The 24,217-nt window shown below is 36.6% G+C and overlaps 1 protein-coding gene across 6 annotated transcripts in view; it reads right to left on the bottom strand.

The window, feature by feature from the left end:
* The window catches only part of KCNIP4 (potassium voltage-gated channel interacting protein 4), a 384,348-nt gene that overhangs the window by 280,818 nt on the left and 79,313 nt on the right, over positions 1-24,217 (bottom strand). The gene's annotated exons all lie outside the window — the stretch shown is intronic.

A 24,217-nucleotide genomic window follows, 5' to 3' on the forward strand; every position in this document is an offset into this window, starting at 1 on the left:
GGCTCCCCTCACCTGCACCCTGCATGGCGGCCTCGGGCCCCGTAGCCGGCCTGAAGGTCATGGACACGCCAGGCGCTGCACACCTGTACGGCAGGAGGAAGGAAGCAGAAACCCCGCTGGTACCTCTGTGCGCGGAGCTGCCCCTGCTTTCCAGCCCCCCGACCTGCGGCAGCTGGGAACAGGCTCTGGCACAGTTAGCGTTCTGTGGTTAGAATGTCTCCAAGAAAAGCTCGTCAAGATTCTGTGGTTAGAATGTCTCCAAGAAAAGCTCGCAGGAAACTACCTGTAGTCCTTACTATTCCGTTATAAATTCATTGTTTTCCAACTTGCTGAGAAGTATTTCTTATTAATAAAAATTATCTGCTGTAGTCTACATCCATGACCACAGAACCCAAAGAATATGTTTTCATTTCCCTTGGAGTACTTCCCTCATAGAGAACAGCTCTATTGCATTAGAGGGTGATGCAATATGTAATGCCTAATACAGTTAAAAAAGGGAAAAAAAGAAAAGCCAACCCATTAAGGAAAAGCTTAACAGAAGAAAATCATCAACTGATCTAATTTTATGACAGCACTGACCATAAAACATTTTGGCGAATGCCTTTAAAAAATTACAATAAACACAAATGCACATCTTCAAGGTATTGTCTATATTATGCGGTGAGTAGAGATAAATACATTATAGACACAATACATCAAAGCATTATCAAACTTGCAGTTAGATGACACAGTTTCTGTGTCTGCTATCTGAAACACAAGCATGCTGTCTTTTGCTTCCAGTGAACTACACAGATAATGGAAAGAACCAAAATGAAATAGCTCACAGAAGCCCCCAGGTTACTCCAACACAGAGATTAGTCTGAGAAGGATGTGGGCAAATTCCAGTATTCCATGTTTGCACTACTTCCTACAGTCGCTCATCTAAAGCAGGAACTAATTTCTTGGCACAGCTTTTTCTGAAAAGATGCAGTACAGCTTTAGCAAAAAAAATCATCCAAAAAAAGACACCCCAAACCCCCCCAAAAAACCCAACTAAAAACAAACCAACCAACAAACCAACCAACCAACCAACAAACAAAACCCCCCAACTCAATACCCCTCCAACAAAACCCATCAAATCCTGAGGTACTGGAGATGCCAGTGTGCCTTACAAATTTCTGAACTCCTCTGGTCTCTGAAAGGAAAACTCCTTAAACAGCTGGTAGAGGTGAAGAGATACCAAAGGCATAACTTTCTGTCTCTTCTTTAGAGGAGGACTGAAGATGCCAATGCAAATGGCTCTGAGCTGGAGTTCTTGACCTTTTTAATCCTTTGACATCACCAATTGCTTTATAGAACTTTCACTAGCAGTGTTACTTCAAAACAAGGAACTGAAAATTACTGAAGCCTAAACAACTGAAATACTGGTTTTCTAAAGCCATAAGCATGAATCACCAAGACCATGTGTTGCTCTTCCACCACTGAAAAAAAAACTCAAATAAAGCTGTACCAGTTCTGACACAGTTTGACACTGTTTCCTAAGCCTTCACATTTCAATATACAATAACAGTAATTGCTACCTAAGGCAGATATCATGAAAGATTTTTGACTAGTTACGCCAAGATATTTTTTTAACGATCAGTGCAGTATTTTGATAGCATTGGATCTAAATCTATCAGCCAATATTTCTATGGTCAGCAGGAAAGACTGACTAAGATTAAAGGTTTGTTGGTTTTTGGTTCCCCCCACCCCCCCCTCCCCAAATCAAGAGAGCAGATCAGAGAAAAGGGGACAGGAAAGTTAGAACAGAAAACTAATAAAATCACCATGGTACATTTGAAAAATATAGTAAAATAATAGGAAGGACAGACAATATCAACTTCTATATATTTGTATTATGCCTTTTTTATCTTTTATCAATTGACACACTAAGGTTCTCAGACAGAGCCAGGCTCTTTGCACTGAGGTAAAAAAATACTTTTTAGATTTACAAGCTAGGTCCATCCATAATAATTTATAATCCATAGAGCTGAACTAAAACCCACTGAAAAAAGATCCTCTTAATGTCAGAAGGGTCTGCATCAGTTCCTAGAAATTCTGACTTTGGAACCAGGTACTTAGAAAAAACACTATTTAAGTAAAATGGAGGAGGAATAAAACACATGCATACATAACAGAAGTCCTTTTCAAACATTATGGAAGGAAAAAGTAAAAGCTCTTTGTAAACTGGATTTTCAAATTGTTTCACCAAGCTCAGCTCATGGGCTCCCAGAATAACATAAAGTACAAAATTACTTTGTTTGTAGTGCTTAGAAAGAATGAAATTACTAGGGAGGAAGCATGCAGTTTTTTGTAAAAGACTGTCAACAGCTGCAGTCAAGTTTAAAAGCAAAATGGGAACATTTCCCTGAATGTACAAAGCATATTATAGTGCAGTCAGGACACATTAATTGATAATAATAAAATATTTTATTCCTGTGAGGATTTCTACACAAAGCTACAAGACAAATCTTAAAATCTTTGTCACCATGGAAAGAAAGCAGTGCAAAACCAAAAATGTATGAAATTAAGTTCTATTCAGTCCAAATATGAAATTCCACATGTATTTTTATAACTTCAATTAGGGTCTCAGCATCACAGGTGTATGCCCCAGGCCCACCTGCTGTCAACTGAAGTGTAACCTAACCATCCTTAGAGGAGGGTAGACACTGATATAGCTTTAGTCTAACACTAAAAAAGAAAAAACTACACCAATATTGTAGTTCAGAGATGGTCATTACTGGCAGCTATGTATCAGTATTGCTTTACTTGTTCCTGTGTAGGAATAGTATTTCATTATAAAAAACAAACAAACCAACAAAACCAAAAACAAAAAACCCAATACAAACAAAAAAACTCTAAACAAAACCAAAAGGTAAATTACTTTTAGATTGCTTAGGCTGCTGGGACAATGTGGATGACTCTTCTTTCAAAAAAGAAAAAAAAAATAAACACCAAAAGCATTGCATGTCTCAGAACTAACCACTGCAACAGACTGGTGTAAAACTATAAATTAGCTAGAATTATAGTTATGTTTTGAGAGGGACAAAGTTACTAAATACAGATTTTATTTAATAAAAAAAGATAGAAAAAACATCTCTTAAAACATTAAAAAAGAAAATAAATGTGGCTCTTGTCATATTAAGTAACAATGGCAAAGACTAAAATACCAAAAGCACATATAAGAGTTTAGGGAGAAAAAAAAAAAGCCATCACAAATATTTGATGAGAAGAAACCCATAGACTAAGGATGACATGCATGCCAAATATAAATTTGCTACTTTGTGGATAAAATCTCCATCAGAAGCTGAAGTGATATATAAAGCTCACAAGCTGATTGGCTTCTTGCAGACAATTTTCATTGTAAACCTCTTTCATTTGCACACAATCATCTAACTTCAAAAAACAAAATTTTCTCCTGAACTAGTCTTTGCTATTGACTAAAAGCAAATTGAAATCTTACAACAAAAATCAACTCAATTAAATGCTTCAACCTCATCAGAAAGTGTAACCACAGGAAGTTATCCAGGAGCAGAAAATCCTGTGCAGTTTCCTCGATGTTGACTCCGGAGGCTTGTAAGAGCTTTTTTTTTTTTTCTTAATGCAAATACTGAATTCAATAACTGGATTTTTTTTTTTAATCAAAGGATTATTAACCTTTTTATTTCAAACAACAGTGATATTTACAACCTAAGCACATGGCAAACAATAACAGATGGGCAGAAACAAACAGATGGGTGAGCACAAGGTAACAGTGAGATGTTTACGATAGAGCATAATAAACAGCTGCCACAAGTAGATGACCATCATCAGATCTCTCTTCAGTTGCTCCTTGACTGTCATAAAAGTAAGAGTCCTCTTAAATCACAGTCTCTGCTGTATCTATTTTAATAGCTCTTCTGTGGACTTCTTGACTTGACAGTATTGTGCACTGAGGTGTCCCAAGTTCGCCATCATTATTCAAGTGGATGCAGCAGGATGAGAGTCATTCATCATAGAAGTCACTGGAAACCGCAGAAGTAATCCCAAATTATTCATGATGTCCATGAAAATATCAGCTACCACTTTTAGCCACAGCCAGTGAATAGCAACAAAAATTCTCTTGCACGTCATTTGCTCAAATTTAGTCTTGGATATTAACGCAGACCAGAGATGGTTATATGATAGAGGATGAGCTGGGGAACCAGAGATGCAGGCATATGTTCCCTTCCTAACTGATTAGCAGCAATATGCTAGCTAAATTTACTTAGATTAAATGGTTATTGTTATTTGTTGTCTGTCCTGAATGTTATAGTGACAAGGAACCAGAAACTGTTTCTTGCTCCATGCATTCCATATTAAAATGTATGTCTACATAGGATGTGGAAATGATCTGGTTCTGTCTTGTAGGAAAATAACTTCCACAGAGCCCAGCACAGAGAGTGAGGAGACTCCCAATGTCCCTGGTTATAAATACAGACTTATTTACCTTCTTTATTTTTTTTATACCCTTCATAGCAGAATTAAAAGCTTCCTATTAGCCCTACTGTTACTTATCCAAACTTCATGCAATAATTTTAAATGTGGAAGAAAAAATAGTAAGAAATCTTTATCCTGGCCTATGCTACTGAAAATGAATACAGTCTTCCTGCTTTTGTTTTTAGCGTTTAATTTCTCCTGAAAGATTGCTAAGAATAATATCTTCAAACAGCTCTGTTGCTGTGTTTAAAATAGGGCTACAGAGAAATGACTGCTACCTCACACTGTTTGCATAATATCAACAAATTATACATTTGCTTTATTCTGATAGCTAATACCTGAATAAAATAAATTACTTTTATTGCTGTTATAGTCCCACACTCTATAGGTTCAAACTGAATTTTCTAATATATTTATGTAAACTAATAAAACACGTTGGCTTAGCCCACCAGAATCTTTGATCAGTGTAACAGAAATACTTAAAACATTTATCCCTATTACTCCCACCTTCCTTGAGCGATCTGTTCTCAGAATGCCTTTTTTTACTTACTCAGTGTCCTTGAAGCTTACCCCAAGGATTCATTTTCACATAACACTCTACGATGATACTGCAGACAGTCAACCAGGAACTACAGCTGCCTCAACCTCCCCCATGGTCCACACTTGCCTCATTAAATATTCATCACTCCCAAATGCTGCAGTGTCAAACATGAGCAACTTCCCAGCCTGACCTCCTACAGCCAGCCTGTGGTTTGTGCTGGAGAATAAACAAGACTGGGATTTACCTGCGGTAACATAAAATGGTATAATGCAGTTTTCATGTTGCACATTAATTTCTGTGCGTGCACTGTAAAATTCTCACTGCTGAAGCCAGAGTACTAACTTTTAATGTTCAATAGATACTGAATACCTGTAGGCGAAGTTGCAGGGCAGTGTTATCAAAAAACTAAAATATCAGATTCCTTATAATACAGATCATGTTTTGTATGTATGGTCTTACCTTTCAACTTAAAAATATATTATTTATTAATATTCTCAAATTAAAAAATGATTGTGGCATACAAATATCAAGTATGTGAAGGTGGGTTTTTTTTGTTTTGTTTTTTTTTTTTGGTGGCTTTGGACTCTTATGTTAGTTCCATTTACAGGAACGCTGGGGGTTGCCTCCAAAAGAAAACAGAAAAATTCTTATAACTCATTTAATTGTATCAGACTCTATGCATATTTATGTCTATACTTAATGGAAGAGAAATCTGAGCAGAAAAAAACAGAAGGAATCTTCTTTTCTGATACAGAAACCATAGCTGTAATAGTCTATAAGTTCCATAAATCTTTGAGATTTGATATAACTAAAACATATCCATATCATGTCCATACAAATAAAAGTAGTGTGAAGGTTGTGCTTTGATCCCAAAACCTACATTAACTTGTTAAAGAGAGAAGTATCAGAAATTGGCTGCAAACCAGACAATACTGGGTATGCAGCATTCTTAAGACAATAGAATAAGCATTGCACCAAATCAGCCATGAGAATTCTGTAAATGATTTTGCAGGCCTTGTTCAATATCTATTTAGTATCATTTATTTCCCTACCTTCTACCATATATTCTTCCGCAACCATACAGACATTTATTTCTCTGACAAGTATGGCCACAACTACTTGTGGATTTGGGCAAACCTCCCTCATCTGCTCTTTTCATACCACTTTAAACCAGTGATGAAAAGAGGCAGAGTCAAAGTAAATCTTCAAGATTAAAAGCAGAAAAACAGAGCAACCAGGGAATTCAGTCTCACATGTGACCCAAAGGCATCAGTGAAAGACAATTTTTGGCTCCCAGGTGGGAATACACACTTAGTGGTTAGGCAGGTAGATGGGACCATGTGCAGGAGACCTCAGGAAACTGTAGAAGCTGAGTATGAAATCATTGCAGTCCCCTAGTGTTGTCACTAGTGTCTCCTAGTGACAACACCCTAAGATGTAATCAAAGAAATGTCTTAAGCATAAACACAAACCATTTTTTTCAGCTCTATAGCCTAAGGAAGTGAAACAGTGTGATTATAAACTCAGGTACTATAAAGTTACAAGTCAGTGACAATAATAACCTATATATGATCAAGGTGAGTAAAGAATAACTTCATCAATTGCCTGTAAATAAATATCTGCTGCTGAAGCCTAGAACAAGAAGATAAGTCAAAGGCTGATAATTAGAATGACTCCAAACTCTACAGGTCAGTGCAAAAGATAATAATTTTGATATAATACACACATACATTATATAATCAATGCTGATATTCAGGAATATAAAGATACAGAGGAATATCCCTGCTTGTATCTCTCACTGTGAGGAGAAGAAATACTACTAGAAAAAAACAACATCTGTACACTAGAAGAACGATGGTAAACGTTAAACTTTTAGGGTCTTATATGGTGGATATGAATATCACTTCTATTTAAGCCCTTCAGAAATTTCCTAGCTCATATCAGCTGGTCTGTGCTTCAATATAGACCTTCAGTCACCAAATACAAATCATGCTTTATATTACAGAAATTATGACATCAAACTTTTTCCCATCAGAACAGGACAGCTATCTTTACTGTAGGAAGAGTATTAAAAATGGAAGAGATAAGCTCTTTAGTAAAAAAAAAAAAAATCTATTACAGTTATCTTATGTCCAAAGAACAAGACTGGGGGGGGGGGGGGAGGGGGGAACCCCACAAAAACCCCCAACCATCCCTCACAAGTTCCAGCACACAGCTAACTTGTCAAGTATAAGCATCTTAATTGCAAAGATGCCCATAGCAATTTTGTTCAAGTATTTATGGTTTGTCATACAGTTTTCATTCCTTTCTATTAGGTAACTCCACTCTCAACCTCAAGTTCCTTTTGATTTAGTAATCACATTTTATCCCACATTATTTTATCTTATCATTATCTAGACTCCTTCATATGATGTCTTCAGAGATAACTTGGATAGGTCACATTTTAATACCAATGAAAGAACAACAACAAAAAAGAAGATTAAAATACATGGGTAGTAGATGTTTTAACATGTTGATTTTCCTGGAAGGCAAAATATTAATTTGAAACCAATCATAGTATTTCCTCACTATTTTAGTAGATATTGCTTTGGCTTCTTCGGAACATTTCATCTTTCAAGAAAAAAAAGCAGCAGGGGAAAAAAGTCATGAGTGGTTTGTGTGACTGCCTTGCAAATGATCTATAAATGTAGAATAGTATCAATACAAGGGCGTCTTATTTCAAAATATCCTACAGTCTCAGGGAAGATTCAATACTATTCCAATAGTAGTAGTAGGAAGATTCCCTACTACTACTAGGGGAGGATGATATGCAAGCCAAATTTTTCCTGAATATCTCTAGTCATTAAGTGGTCATACTATGATATCTCATATCCCTATGAGCTGTTGATATTACTACAATTTTAAAAAATTATATTTACACTATTAGTATTTTAAATAAGCTAAAAATAAGTTCATAGCTTTGTAAACATATCGATCAGATGAAGCATATTCCCTCTCTTGTCCATAGAAAGATTTCATGAATAAAACTTTCTCTTACTGTATGAATCTGTTTGCAGTTTACTTTCCTGCCTGTGACTTTTCAACAAAAGTTGGTCCCATGGTCATCATTTAAGAGCAATGCCAGCTTCTGAACTTGCTCATTCTCAGCAGTGTGAGAATGATTTCCCAGAACTTTGCCTATTGTGAACTTACACAGGTCACCAAAAGGCACATACTTGCCCATAGACAAAAAGGAAATTAATATTCACTTTAAATCATGCAAGATGTTGCTATGACTGAAGTAGTTAAGGTATGTGAATGGGGGAAAACAGACAGTTTTTAATCAGTCCTTAGTTCTTAAAGGTAAACTATTGGGCTGGGCTCTACCTCTGCCTCATCCTGAATTTCCTGTCCTGTTTTATTTTTCCACAACATGAACTTTCTGAGCCACTCTCATCTGTTGCAACACAGAACTAGTTTACTTCTGTGGACAGCCCTCATTTGCTTCTCCAAAGAGGAGTTTAAAAAACACTATCTTTATCAAGTCCTTTACTAGATAATCTAGCGCATAGTTATTACCGTCTGATATTAAAAATAAAATTAAAAAAAAAATCTTGTCTGCCAGGAGCAAGTTTTTTTCCTTTCCCAGCAATGCTTTATTTAAAAAGAAGATGATCAAATTTTAATGATCTTCTTTTGTTAGCTTAAACCAAGTGCAAAAATTCCTCCTGCCACTTCCCTTGGGTTTGAAGGGTATCATTTAAAATGGCACAACGATTTTTTTGGTGAAAATTCAGATACTGAGTTTTTAAAAAGAAATTATAAAAATTGTAACAAAAATTTTACAGAAAACAAAAGCATTAAAAATCAAATAATTAATACCAAGACATTTTTCCAGCAAAAAATATAAGAAACCTTTAGAAAGCAACATTGAACCTTTGGTGTTTTTCTAGCAATTGCATTTTGTTCTATACACTAAACACTTGCTCTAATCTGCACTTAAGGCTGGGGAGGAAGGTCAAAGTCAAACATGATTATGACTTCTTGTAAATACGTGCAGAATCTGAGAACTCTAATTCTAACCACAAAGACCTCTAACAAAACCCAGGATTGTAGGAATAATCCATATTGAAGAACAGATGATTTTTAAACCAGCTGGGACTGTATGAGTGAGGCTGGTAAAAAAACAACCTTGAAATAATTTGCCTAGAAAAATACTTGTGCAGTCTTGGCTATCAGAAAGTGCATATCAGGATAATGCTTTAAGTTTCACTTAAATTGCAGAGGATGTCCCTGCAATAAAAACAAAATTTAAAAAAAAATTAAAAAGGACAATTTTTTGCCAAATCTCAGAGATGAAACAATAGTCACCCTAGAAAATTTTGGCCTACCAAAATTTTCTTGGCTCAAACTCCTTGGCAAAATAAACTTTCATTGTCATTCTTGTAATTTGAATGCCCCATCAAAAGGAGTATTCATTCATATTGTATGCATTTACACATACGGATTTTCCTTATATTTTGGGGTTTAAATAGCTTCCTATATTTTAAAATTGTAATAACAAGATGCATTTAAAAATTATCTTCCCCATTATTTTGAAGAGGACACCAAAAACTATCTTCTGCTTTTTTATTTTTTCCTTTTTCTTTTTGTGGGCAAGTTTAGTGGTAGAGTTTAATGATAGAGCGATATGCCAAAAGCAATAATGATTTTAAAAAGTTCCTGTGGTAGAGCTGTGTAAAGATATGTGAAGAAGGCTTATAGAATAAAAAACACTTGACAATTTTTTTTGGGGGGGTTTGTAGTTTGGATATTTTTCTTCTCTGCCTGTAAGAGAACATGCAACAATATGAGACTGTAGTGAAATCCTAATAACCAGGAAACACGATGTGTAAATTCTAAATTTGAGGACTAAGTGGCAGAGATTCATTGTTACACTGAGACTAGAAGTGTCAATGAGAAAAGTATGGCTGGAACAACCACTTAGCAGAGCTTCAGAAATGTCCATTTTCTCTGGCAAAGGTTGTAACTGCCATCACAACACAATTGCACTTTTGGTTATAAACTATTAGTCTTTATTGTGCTATTAGCTATTGAAAAGACCATCAGCTCAGAGCTTCTGAAGTTCTGAAGTCCTGTTTGTTTGCAGTCGTAATCTTGACTCACAACCACTGCTGGCATGGCCACTGGCTCTGAGACACAGAACTAAAATGCTTGCTGATGTCTCAGGCAGAAGCTTCTGGAGAAACAAAACAAACAAAATCCCTAGCCTAAACGCAAAAACAAAACCAAAGGCTGCTTATGATGTAACTAGAGAGGATTATTTCCTCTAAGATCCCAGGAATTATTAGACCATCAGGTTCAAAACCATTTTTACATACAAGCAGAAACTGAAGGAGTGACATGCATAGACAGAAATCCTGGCATTTGAATCTAGAAAAGTTAAGTTGGAAACACAGAGCTGAAAAAGGACTTTCTGGGATATCCTCTCTCATTTGTGACTAAGATGGCTTGGATCTTTTAATTCAAGCACTTTGTGTAGCTTGTTCAAACCAATTTTTTCTATTAATGCCATTCTTGCTGCTGAGGTTAGGTAAAGTGCTTCCTAGCTCTCCCTCTCCCAACCCTGCCCATCACTACTTCCAAGGTGGAAGGGAGGCAGGAGGGGACCATCCTTCTCTGCACTACTCCCCATCCAGGTTTTGATTTGAATTCTGTGGCCAGAAGTGAAGGCAACTAGATCTGCAGCAAACAAAACCAGTACTTTTTCAATGGCATAGGCCTGTATTTTGTTGCATGAGATAACTGCATCAGCTTTTCTTCCCCCTTACACCCTTTTCAAGAGGGTTTTAACTTAGATAATTGCACATTAAGAAAACAAAAGGCTCTATAAGAGAAGAGATAGTGTTTCCCATTACATGATATTATGGTCACAAGCTGCTGGAGCAGAGTATCATAATTGACAGTCTGTCAGAATGACCCCAGAATTACTTCCCAAGCATGTTATTTATGTGATCACGCCAGCTTCAAAAGAAAAGATCTGAAGTTCAGGGAAACATCATTTATTGAAATTGTATTAAATGGATATGCAAAAATTACTGAGAGTTTTAATTTACTTTTCCAGATATCAAAGCTGTAGGTGGGGAGAACCAAACAAAAAAAACTCAGCAGGACTTACAAACTGTGACCAATCCAGAAATGAAATTTCAAGTCTTAGGAGACAACCAGAAAGACACAGAAGTGCTCATCTCAGTTGTAACATTTAAAAATTTGGTACAAAGAAGAATAAGAAGTGCATCAAACAAGAAAAGAAAGAGAGGATTGCTTTGAAAGAAACACATCTCAATTCTTACTGTGTTTTATCATATTCAATCCAGCCTGTGGAGCAGGAAGGATACTCATGCTGTTCAAAGTATTCCTACTTGAAATTCATTTTTCTAACCTGCAATAAATACAATTTTATTTCAGCATCTAGTTTAACAAATATTAAGTGTTTTTTTCCAAAATTGAGGAGAATTTGAAAACTAAGCAAGAATGCTGATATGTAAGCTTTGTGAAATTACATTTCATCCTGTGATAAAAGTAAGGAGTAGCCAGAAGATGGTTGTTGGAATCTGCGGTATTGATGATCCCCAGATTGTAGAAAGTCTCTGTCTTTCAGCCCCGCTGCCAAAGAAGAAGCCATAATTGGTCTGTGCTGTTTTCAAGGTTGTTTATTCTGTTTATCTCTAACATGTTCTGCTGCCCTGCCGCAGCTCTGTCCTGCAGGGCAGCGTGTGGGGCTCTGCCCTCAGTGGCATGTTACAAACATTAAATACCAGAAACTCCCTGGGCTGGATTTACAATAACATGCCAAGATCTGTCACCTACGTTGAACAGTGTGTCCCCAGCCTAAACCAATAGAAAAATGCCAACACTACAGTGAAACATGGAGGGCATGAAGAAGGAGAAAAAGGACAAGACACACCCATCCTCCATCTTGTCCCCTTTGAACCCCTAATCTAGAACCCTAAAATTTTACTTTTGCACCTGTGCCACACTTAATTATTACTCATATCAAACACTCAGAGCTGGTAATTCATCCTCTAAGATTGAAAACTCTTTTCCATGGACAGAGATCACAGACAGTGTCTCTTGGGGCTCTGTCCAGGGGGGTTCCTGACCCCCTGCCAGGGTCCCAGGCCCTCCAGGGCAGCCAGAGGGATGTCCTGGATTCCCACAGATGGTGCCTGGAGACACAATGGACACAGACTCCTAAGCCAAGTCTCAGACCACAATGTTAAAAGAAACAGCTGATCGAAAGAGAATACAAGAGATACACATTCATTCAATAATTAGCTTAATATTGCAGGCCCAAGACTTTTTTTTCCAGAGCATTTTAAGTTAGAATCCTATTTGAGATTTTTTTTTTAATGAAGTGTCATAGTTCACAATTTATATTAGCTCAGCTAGATCATCTATTCCCTCAGGATCCTATTCCTACTGAGAACAACAGATGCCTTCAGTATTCAACTTTGTTCTTTTATGTTTGAGCCTCTCATAGTGCAAATATTCCCACATTTCAGGGGAAGTATATAAAGCCAGAAAATGAAATTATGTCCCAAGAGACATTCTGAGTATTAAACTCAGAATAAAATATTAGAATAAAATATTTAACAGCTGAAGGGTTCCAAAATTCCAATTTGGTAGAGCCACAGGGACTTGCTACCTACCCTTGATTACCTGTCCTGTTACTGTTCCCCAGAGCTGCTACATGGTGTGAAAAACCTGTAAGCTGACAACCTACCAAAGTATTCTTTTTTTGGTCACTGTAAGTAAAAACAAGTATCAACAGGTTCTCAATAAGTATTTGACAAAATACTTAATTCTTTACAAATTCCATGTTTTTATGTTCACATTGCATTTTTATTCATCATTCCATCTGAGTTTGATATTACTTTCTACCTCTAAGATATCACAACAGAAATTTACTGTGAGTTACTGAAATTTACTGGCAATCTGATCCATCCTGTCTACTGACCAGCTTTCCACTTATCACCAATTTAATTTCCTACTTCAGCACTTCTTCAGCATTGCAGACTTCCCTCGGTTTCTCTAAATGCTCTGCAGCATACTGAACCTTGATTTTCAGTTCTCACCATGTAAGCATTTTACTGTCTCTCCACAAGAAATACTCTGAGCCTTTTCAGAACATTTTATTCACAGATAACATCCATCCTGGTGCATTCTATTACTTTTTGATGCATGCATAGCATTTTTTTGGTAGCGGACAAAAATGTGTTGGTAATTTGATAATCTACTTTGATCAATTTTATAAGACTCTAAATAATACACATGTTTTGTAGAGTAAAACAATGCTGTGTGCTTAAGAACATGGGCACAATTAACAGATTACTCTCCCTGTGTATTCCTATATGTACAATATCTGTGTAGGTCCCTTCAGCGTATGGATGGAGGACACAGAAGGATGTGCCTTGTGAATAAAAGTGTCATTAGAAATTAGAATGATCAAAACCTGTTTTCATGCTCTGATTAGAAATCTAAAACAAGACTGGAGGGAAAGAGTTTCAGTTCCTTCATAGCATTTAGGAATTTATTAATACAAGGACAAACAAAGTAGATTAAAACAAATACGATCTTCCACAAACCTTAATGTGCATCAGATCTCAAAGATCAGTTCTTAAATCAGCACAGGTATTTATGCATTATCACTGCTCTTTACAAGCTTCTTTTCCTCTGGGGAATTTTCTGATAGAAATATTATGTTTGGAGATAATTTTTACCTCCAATCCTTGCTTTGACTTTTACAATACTTTAGAAATGCATTTCCTTTTCAAGGATATTTTCATCTATTAAAGAATATTTGTGAATGCATCTTCAAAGAAAACCACTGGAATGAGAACTAAAGCCAAAAAAAAAAAAAAAAAAAAAGAAGAATGAAGATTTGCATTTGTAACTGTTCACACACTAACTCCTAGCAAGGCAAAAAGTGACACTTAAAATGTAAACCTAAAAACTTAGGTTAAAAAAGGTACTGGTGCACAAATTACGTTCTTTTATCTGTTCAGTGCTTCTGCTTCAATGTTTCATACAGAAGTACACCAAGAGAACAGATAAAAAGCTTAAGATGGTACTACTGTTTAAGTGGCAGGAAAGTAACCTATGAAGCAGCTAAACTGAAGACAACTGAAGGAGGGTGGCCAGCAGGTCAAAGGAGGTGATTCTCCCCCTGCACTTTGCTCTTGGAGTACCTCTTACAGTTCTGGTGCCCCCAGCATAAGAAGGGCATGGAACTGCTGGAGCAAGTCCAGAGGAGGACCATGGAGTTGATAAGGGGACTGAAGCACCTCCCCTGTGATGACAGGCTGTGAAGGTTTGGGCTGTTCATCTTGGAGAAGACTGTGTGGAGACCTCATAACAACCTTCCAGTATCTGAATGGGCCTGCAGGGAAGCCAGAGAGGGACTTTTCTTCAGGAGCCATAGTGATAGGACAGGGAGTAATGGGCACAAATCTGAAGAGGGGAAATTTAGATTTACTGTGAGACACTGGAACAGGTTGCCCAGGAAGGTTGTGGATGCCCCAACCCTGGCATTTTTCAAAGCTAAGTTGGATAAAGCCTTGAACAGCCTGCTCTGGTGGGAGGTGTGCCTGTCCATGGCGGGGAGAGCTGGAACTAGATGATATCTAAGTAGATTTTATGAAGAAAAGCTACTATGTGATTTCATACAAGCCTCAGAACTGAATGGGAAGCTTTATAAATGTGGCCTTTGCATCCAAATTCCTTTGGATCACTAACATTCTCCTCCAGAGTAAAATTGTTCTTTAAAAATGGTAAATTCAATAAAGGGTTCATACCCTGGAAGTCAGGACATCATCTGAAATTTTGTTTTACAAGGGATACACAGCATATAAACTCCCAAGCCTCAGACACCAGATGGATCATCTGATGATAGTATCCAAAAATTCTTCTTCATTTACTCAGGTTCTTGTTACAAAAGTCCCCATTTTTCATTGATACTCTGGCTCTGGGATTCCAAGGTGTTAGCTCCCCCTTTTAGTCCCAAAGAGAACAGTAAGCACTAATGGGATAGGTTTAAGTTTTCAAGAGAAGGGATATTACTATTTAAAAACCAGAGCCCAGTCTTGACATTATTAGCAGTACCATACTGCACTTCCTTTTTTTCCCTCCAAAATATAATTGCACAAAAACCCCCTACTTTCCATGCAACACTGCACTCATTAGAAGTTTGGGCATGAAAATCAGGATCCTAAAAACACCATCTGGTTCAAAAATTTCAGATGTTCAGCTTTTTGTTTAAAAACAGAAGGGAAACCCAGCAAATGGTGGATTGTGCACTTGTGGATATTTATGTAAGGGTTTAAGAATTGCATACAAAACGTTTATTTTGAAAATTTTGGTGAGAAGTTTTGTAGGGATTAAAAAGACAAATACATGAATTACTAAAACAGGACTCATTTATCTAGCTATTCCTAGTGAAGCTTGGAAGCCAATGGGGTCTCAAAAGAGCATTTTTGGCTTACTTACTTAGCTTATGCTTGAAAGATGGCAACGTTTGTATCATGAAACTCAGCAGCTTTCTGAACAGTTGGTGCACTGACATTTTAATGCCAACTCCAAGAACACCATTTCCAGCAATGGCACTTCTAGGGAAATTGTGACAACTTCCCACATTCAGAGGCAGGTACAATCAGTTGTTTTCCAAGCAGAGAATCAACTTATCAGCCAAAACAAAATTGAAGAAGTGGTTGATTATACAGGTCTTTGTCACAGACCCCTAGTGAATGATAATTCAGAACAGTCTTTACTAGAGCTCAGACAGTAACAGAATTTTCAACAAACAAAACTGAGATATTGTCACATCAAAACAGCATTAAATATCATGTCTTGTTAATTATGACATCCTTTATTTATCAACATCAAAACTATGTTTCCCCCAAAGAAAGGTTAGTTCTCACTATCTTTATTTAGATATTTTCTTTGCTAATATTTGAATTTAAGAAATTGCTGAAATGTCCTCAGTATTTAGAAAATGATTAGAGCTTTCATTTTGATAAACTGCATTTTTTTAAGTCGTGCAGTCATAAATCTATAATTGTTTCAAGTACTTTCATGCACTAGAAAGGCTTTGATTTCTCCTATCTAGCACAATTATTTCCTTTGCAACAATCAGAAACCCATTAAATATTTTGCAAGTATAATGGCTTCTAATAAAAAGAGTCACAGAAATGGAAAAACATACAGGACTCAGACACTGAAGAAAAAGATACTTGAGGAAACTAATATATTTAACATTTGTTTTATTGTATTTTTATTCAGGATGGAGTGGTTACTCATCTCAAAATCAATTTCCCAATAAAGTCAAACTGATGTGGATAGTCCCACTAGTGCCAACTACAATGAGGGTTTCACCCCATTTATTACTGGGAGAGGTGAAATGGTTTATTGGGGGTTACAGAAGGCAAGGGCCTGAACAATTTCTGCCAGTTTTATAGTAAAGATCTATCACCCTTATTCATTAAGGTTTCTGTGTATGTTCCAGGGCATTATGTATTTTTCCATAAAAACAGGGGGACAATTAACCAGTCTGAAGAATTTATGTTCTCGAAGAGTCTAAACACACAAAAGGGACTTAAGAGAAGGCAAACAAGCACGTTAGACTGCCTAAATTTAGACATTTTGTGTGATCAAATGAGGGGTAAAATCCATGTTGTAAAATTGTAAGACCTTTGCTGTCCCAACCAGCCAAGCAGCCAGTATTTCCTAATTGTTTTCATGCCATTGTATCAATTATTGGTATATTCATGGGTATTTGACCTATGAACTATATTTAACAAACATCATGCTCTCTGTGGCATCACAAGACATTTTAAAGAAAGCCAAATAAAGTCAAGGTACAAAACACTTACTAAAATCACAGAAACACTCCTGTATTTTAGAAAGGGAGAACTTCAGATAGAATTAGATAGATGGATAGATAGATAGATAGATAGATAGATAGATAGATAGATAGATAGAGAGAGATACATAGACAGAGATTGATTGATGATAGATATCTCAGTCTCAGAGACTGATGAGTGATAAAAACAAACAATTAATTCTCTGGGTATCACTATTGTCTCAAGTAACAAAGAGAAAGGAGTTCACATGAAAAGAGTTTTTAAGAATTTTTCATCAAATGAGTTTTATGGCTCTAAAAATTTGTCCATATGAGAGTTTACAAGATTTTACTCAAATACAATTTATCTTTTAGTAAGGAAAAAACCTCCAGAGTTCAAACAATAGGGATGGCATATTGGAAGATTTGTCTTCTTGGGTGATAGCTATTCTTTAAATGTTTTTTTCTTTTCTTTTGCAAGGCACAGGTATGACTAGATGACTTTAAAGTTTAGAGTTTGAATTCTCCTAGCTGTACGAGTCAGAGAGAATCAGAAAAAGTAACTTCATCTATAATTTAGTATTTACTCTTAATTTTTATATGTCTATATTACACAATATTTGCTTTTCAAAGGCCAAATCTATAATTCCTAGATCATCAAAAATCCAAGTATTGGTAGAAGTCATTTTGGTCCATGAGCTTCAGTCAACATACACATGGCAATACAAGCTGTGTAGCTGTCATGTAAATAACCTAGAATTAACTTCTCTTATGACAGCAAAGTTAAATTGTTTACAAATTAAATGATTTCCCAATATATAAATATTAGGAAGCTAAACTTCTAATAGTGACCTTAATTTTTGAGAATATAATTTAAGAAAAATTAGTTGCTCACAAAATATTTTATTATTAACAAAATCAAAACACAGTTTGATTTTACCAGCATACAATTAACTTAAAAGTGAATGTATATTTTCACACACAATTTCAGCAAAGACACAGCTTTTAAGGAAATATTACTCGAGTAATAAGTGTCACTCACTATCAGAGGTAGAGACTGTGACAAGTTCCAGAAAAGGGCACTGCTAAAGTCTTTTATTACTTTTTATGTACCATCATCCAACTGTTGTTACAGAAATTGAATTACCATTTGAAAGGTCATTTATCCAAATTATACAGTGCTACAATAGAAATCTAACGTGCAAACAATTTAGATAAGAAATCCTACTGATCTAGTACCCCAAGCTGACTGCAATTTTTCAATTGGATTCAACTTTTATACTCTTAACAAATATTATTTTAATAACTGACCTGGTTATCAAGGTATGTCTGCCCATAGCAAATATATTCTCTGCACATGCACAGAAGCAGTTTAAATTTATCTTTTGAGTTCTCAAGACCTCATCCTTCACATAATTTCTTGCTGAAAAAAGTACAAGTCTGGAACATTCTATAACACACCATCAGTCTGGGTCCAAATTCTACCGATTTTGACCAAGGTAGGTGGGCCATCTTCTTTAGTGCTTAACGCAGAAAAGGAACCCACAGAAATATTTCATGCCATCACAGGGCAGGGATTTATTTTGCTCAGCAATAATCCCTCACCAGGAAGGGCACAGTGAACACTGAGCAGGCAGTTAGAGGAGATACCACTGAAAACCCTTTCCAGCCTAAATCACGTGCAGGGTTTTGGACGCTGATGAAGTAGGAAGAGGCAGCAACATCAGCTAATTGCCCAAGCAGCACAGGGAAATCAAGTACACCATGTCATCTCTTCTCACTTTCTTCCTAGTAATTTCTGTTTTATATTAATACAAACAATAACTTACAGATCACTTTCCTGATCTATAAATAAAGTGAACTTCATTTCTTTTGAGGGTCCTCATATGTTCACATTCAAGCATATTCTCAAGTGAACAGAAGAAAAGAAATTCCTAAATAACTGACCATATTTGCAATGGGGACAGAATTTGGTGAACTGACACAGTTGGTGAAAATAAGCTGAATATCTAAAGAAAGTCAAGTTTGGTTTTCAAGAAGACTTGAAATCACTTTTACAGTAAACTAAGTGTAAAGTACAGTATTCCTTTTAAGGAATTTTTTTTTTAAATAAAATAATTGAAAATAAAAAAACATTAAAGCATAAAAGTTTAAGTCTTAATTAGCAAACTCAAACTCACTGGATATGGCATCTGTTTTACAGGAGTGAATGTAGGAAAGAAAGCATTGACTAAAATCTAAATAATTTTAACAAAGCCTAGTCTTCACACACAAGTGAAGATAGTTATCCATGGAATTTTTTTTCTGGCATTTCTGAGTATTAAAACACAAATACAAAATTATCAGTGATCCCAAGGAGTCAGGAAAAACTGTAGTAAAGTGATAATTATTCTCAAAAAGAGCTATACTTATTAGTAAAATCTGAAGAATATATTTAGGGAGTTACAAAGAAGCTGTACTTGTTTACATGTCATAGCTAGGATATTTTAATTTAGTAATGAAGAATTTTGTAAGAGGAATTTGCAATGTCCAAAAGGTATTGGTAAAATATTATAAAAAAGAAATAGCTGCTTTCAAAAATAGGCATTCAGTACTACAATATGCAATGCTAAATATGTTTGCATATCTGAGCTGTATTTATACCTAAAAGATAAAGGTTTTTTCCAAGATCAGGAAACAACCTTGGAGACATTCCCAGATCTAAACCTATTTTTAATTTTACCCAAAAATGCATACATATGCAAAAAAAATTGCATTGGTACCTAGAGCAGAGTGCCTACAATGTGTTTGCTAAGCTGAAGGACACACAGTTTGACAGGAGCTGTGTGCATGCTTGGGTTGAAAGGGCAAATTTGTTCAGAGAAAACACAGAGGATGAGAGAGAGGAATTGCATGTTGCAATGACATTTGCAAAATGATGGCCAAACAAGTCTCACTGGTGCAAGTTTTTCATGTTTTGTCAGTGAACTGACAAGGTAATATGCCACTTTACCCACAGAGTACTCAGCAAACAAGTCGATGGAAAAAAAAAAGCTTAGCATTTCCATGGCCACTTCTTTAATATACGAGGTAAAGTGTATCTCCAACCAAAATTTATCTTTCTGTGACATAGGTATAAACTCAGTCTTGTCTCACAGGGGTGTTGTGTTTATTAATCATCCCATATTATGTCTTAGGTCCTTGCAGAAGGAGCAGTATTTTGAAATTTCATGGAGCATTAGTAATTTTATCTATTAGTAGCACAAAACTTATTTAAACCATCTTCTTCATAATAAAAGAATAATTTTTTAAAAAGAATATAAGATCTTTCTCCATTTCAAATTCTGACAATAAGCTATAGTTTCATTATAACAAACTATTGACTTATTTTCCTGTTTTAAACTGGAAGCAAAGATCACTGGATGTCACTTTTTTGTCAATTGCTATGTCTACATTCTCAACTATCTCTGCTTTTGACAATGTGACACAAGCATGATTTGTTCTGGTACTAAATACATTATCTTTTTAGTAGCTAAACTTACTATATGGTACTCTAGATAAAAATATGGCAGAAGAACACAAATATTTTTAGTCCTTTTTAAAATAAAAAGCATTTCTAACAATTTATTGCTGTTTTCTAAAAACAACAAAACATTGATTTATATGGTCACTCATTCTATGAATACTTTGAACTCATTTTTCTTTCCTGTTTTCCCTCTTTTTAGCTTTGTTCTTTAAATTGCACCCAAATCACACAGATGATTACACACAAGCATTCCTTAAGATCTTACTATGGTTCCAGTTAATCTCAGAATATATCAGCATCAGATTTGTTGTCCTGCATGTAATAATATTGTAAGCATATTCTCTTCTGCAGAACCTGTGGCAGCTGCCTGAGTCAGTCAGAAGTCTGTTGGTTCAGGGTATGAGCAGTGACAGCAGTGTCAGCATCATGCTAACCTGAACTTCCACCAGAAAACACAGCTTTTGTAATTTCTTTCATAGTTTGATATATCACCTTAGTTCTACATGGCACCAGCACACAAAGCACTCTGCAAAGATCTTGCACAGTAATGGCCAATGCCCAAAACAGCTCTTGTCAGGGTTGTCAAGGGGAGGAGACAGAAGTATGTCCCCACTTGTTTATGGAAAATGGGGACCATACTCCTTTTGGCAACACTCTAAAGCAATTTTAGATGAGAGTGATGCTTTTATGCTCTAGAAATTACCCTTTAAAAAATATGAAAAATCTTGTAGGATTTTCTAGAAGCTGCAATCCAAGCTGCAATCCACATGAGAGATTCACAAATAAATCTATGGAGCATAGTAAAATATAAATAAAAATAATCAAATCAGGAACAGAAAGCAGATAAATGCATGTGGCCTATCAACTTTAAACAGCAGCTTCCCACAAGTAAACAAAAGTAAACTAAGTAAACAAAACCTACTAACTGAGTTGAGAAAGATTAAGCTATCCAGCAAAAGACAAGAAACTGAGTAATGTGAAGTCTTTTCAGGTTTCTGCCACTACAACCCAACAAGAAAACAAACCAATACACACAAGTCTTAGATGCACCTCATAAAACAGACTATGAAGTCATTTCTGCAATACTGAGGTACATTTTCTCCTCAAACCAAGGATGCATGAGCTATATATTGCTCAAACAAACCAGACCACAGAGTTAGTAACATCCTAAGAGCCAAAATTTCCTCATTCATTTAGGAGACATGGAATACCAACCTTTACATATCCACATTCACCAGCTTTGTTCATATTCTTATTAAAGAATGGGGGCTGACAAAGGGGAGCAGGAACTGAAATTATCTTGAAGATATCCAAAAGTGCTATTGATTTGCTTTTTTATTCCAGTGCATGCTCAGCGGGAAAATTAGATTAAATTAGTCAGCTAAATATATTCTTGGAACCGAGTTGATGGGTTTAGCAATTAAAAAAATAGGAAGGCAAGCAAACCAGAAAAAAATAAGCTACATTTTATAATATCAGCCTTACCTTGGATAGTTTGTGAGATCTAATTTATACTTTGGAAGCAGTGGAGATTTGCTACTTTTGCAGTGAGGTTGTGCTGGTTTCATCTAATGTTATTGCAATAATAGATAATTGCCTAGTTTGATTAACTCTAACAAAAAAACCAACAAAACAAAAATGAACAAAAAAATTTTAAAAAATTTATTTATTACCAAATAAGTAATTTTTTGGTATATTTTCTTAAGGTAACTGATGGGATTATTTAATGCAGAAGTTTAGAGAAGGGTGTCATTAATTAAGAAGGCCTCTGAAGTTACTTGTGTACAGAACTATTCTCCACCCAATTCATATGCAAATAGACAAATTTTTCAAAATACAGAATGCTATAAAGCCACCTACTGATCAATGGTGATGAAGTAAACAAACCCCAACCCTTGCCAATCTGCCTGTAGACCCTAGTGCAAATCAGATTCTGGATCCCATCTCACTCACCTGTACAGAACTTGGTGGATGATTTGCTCATGACCTTTGAATACATCTGAATAGGTTTCATATACCAGCTGACACTTGCAAAAGACATTCTCCTTATCCTTTAATTGAAAATACTTTATTTAGAAGACTTTTTAGATGGATTTTGCATTGAATTCATTCTGATTATCTGCAATATTCATTAGACTAAAATATTTTGCATGCACCTAAAATTTATCTTCCATGCTTTTTGTCATGGTTTGATACTGGCACAATGCCAGTGCCCCCATGAAGATGCAATCTCTCAACTGAATGCTGTGAAATGCAATCAAGAACAGAGCAAAGCAGGCCCAAACTTTATTAAGCTACTACTGTAAAAGGGGGAAAAAAAGAAAGGGAAAAAAACCACAAGAAGATCAAAATGAAAACCTTGCAAAGCATTCCTCCTCCCATCACCCAACTCCAATAAACCACAGTGAGACACAATCTGGACCCCAGATGTACTCAGTACATCGAGGGAACAGAGTCTCTCCTGTGCCACAGACCCCCCAAGAAAACACAGCTCCACATCCTGTGTTTCCATGTCACACATGGCACCGCCCGGAGAAAAAGTTTGCCATGGTGACCCTTCTCCTTTCCATGCACAGTGCTCTCACCACCAATGCATGGATGGACAGACTGCTTTTAGGATTTTTCCTTTCAAGGATGCCCTGCCAAGAGGGGGGAAATAAAAACAACAGTTCAGTTTTTCATTTTTTGGGACCACAGTCTCTCCCATTTTCCCATTTTCCCCTGGGGCCGAGGGTCCAAAAACAGAGATCCTCTTCTCTTCTCTTCTCTTCTCTTCTCTTCTCTTCTCTTCTCTTCTCTTCTCTTCTCTTCTCTTCTCTTCTTTCTCTTCTCTCTTCTCTTCTCTTCTCTTCTCTTCTCTTCTCTTCTCTTCTCTTCTCTTCTCTTCTCTTCTCTTCTCTTCTCTTCTCTTCTCTTCTCTTCTCTTCTCTTCTCTTCTCTTCTCTTCTCTTCTCTTCTCTTCTCTTCTCTTCTCTTCTCTTCTCTTCTCTTCTCTTCTCTTCTCTCTTCTCTCTTCTCTTCTCTTCTCTTCTCTTCTCTTCTCTTCTCTTCTCTTCTCTTCTCTTCTCTTCTCTTCTCTTCTCTTCTCTTTCTTTTGAGGACAGGGGGCACCACCACAAACCCCCTAACTTTTTCTCTGTTCACTCCACTTCTGTCTTTTCCCAGCTGAAGCAGGTCTCTTTGGCTCACTGGCATCCTCCTAAAACACAATCTCTCTTGGAGAAGAAAAATCGTTTCAGTCTATGGCCAACAAGGAAAAGTCCAGCCAAAAAAAACACGGCATCATCTCCTCCCACCTAGAATTTCTCCTTCTAACATCCCAGGGTCCAAGCTGTCTCTCTTGCTCTCTTTCAAACCGAGGAGGAGTGAAATTTCACAAAGCTTTCATTTCTCAGGAAGGGTTAAAAGTCCCGACTCCCTGGCTGGCTCTCTGCCCAGATTCTCCGGCTCCCACAGGCAGCTGGGCACCTTGCAGGTCCCCTCGCTCTTCTCCTTCCCCGCGGTGAACTGCTGACAAGCTGCTGCTGTCTCTTTCGAGAGAGAGAGGGAGTCTCTGGGGGGAAATGGGAGACATCCCAGATTTCTCCACCCTTCCATCTGCAGGGGCCATCCCAGTTTCAGCCCCCTCCACCCTTGGGCTTACCTCAGTCAGGCCATGGGCCTTCCCCTCCCCACCCAGCCACGGCCGGGCAGGGGAGAGGCTGCACTGCGGCTGAGAGGAACCAAAGAGAGCCAGTTCTCCTGGGAATTCTGCTTTTAACCCCTCTGTGTTCTCAGAGGTGTGTCCACCTTTAGTTGGCCAATATCCATATTGACC

Source organism: Lonchura striata, chromosome 4, assembly GCF_050655825.1.
Source record: "Lonchura striata isolate lonStrDom1 chromosome 4, ASM5065582v1, whole genome shotgun sequence".
In the NCBI taxonomy this organism is placed as follows: Eukaryota; Metazoa; Chordata; class Aves; order Passeriformes; family Estrildidae; genus Lonchura; species Lonchura striata.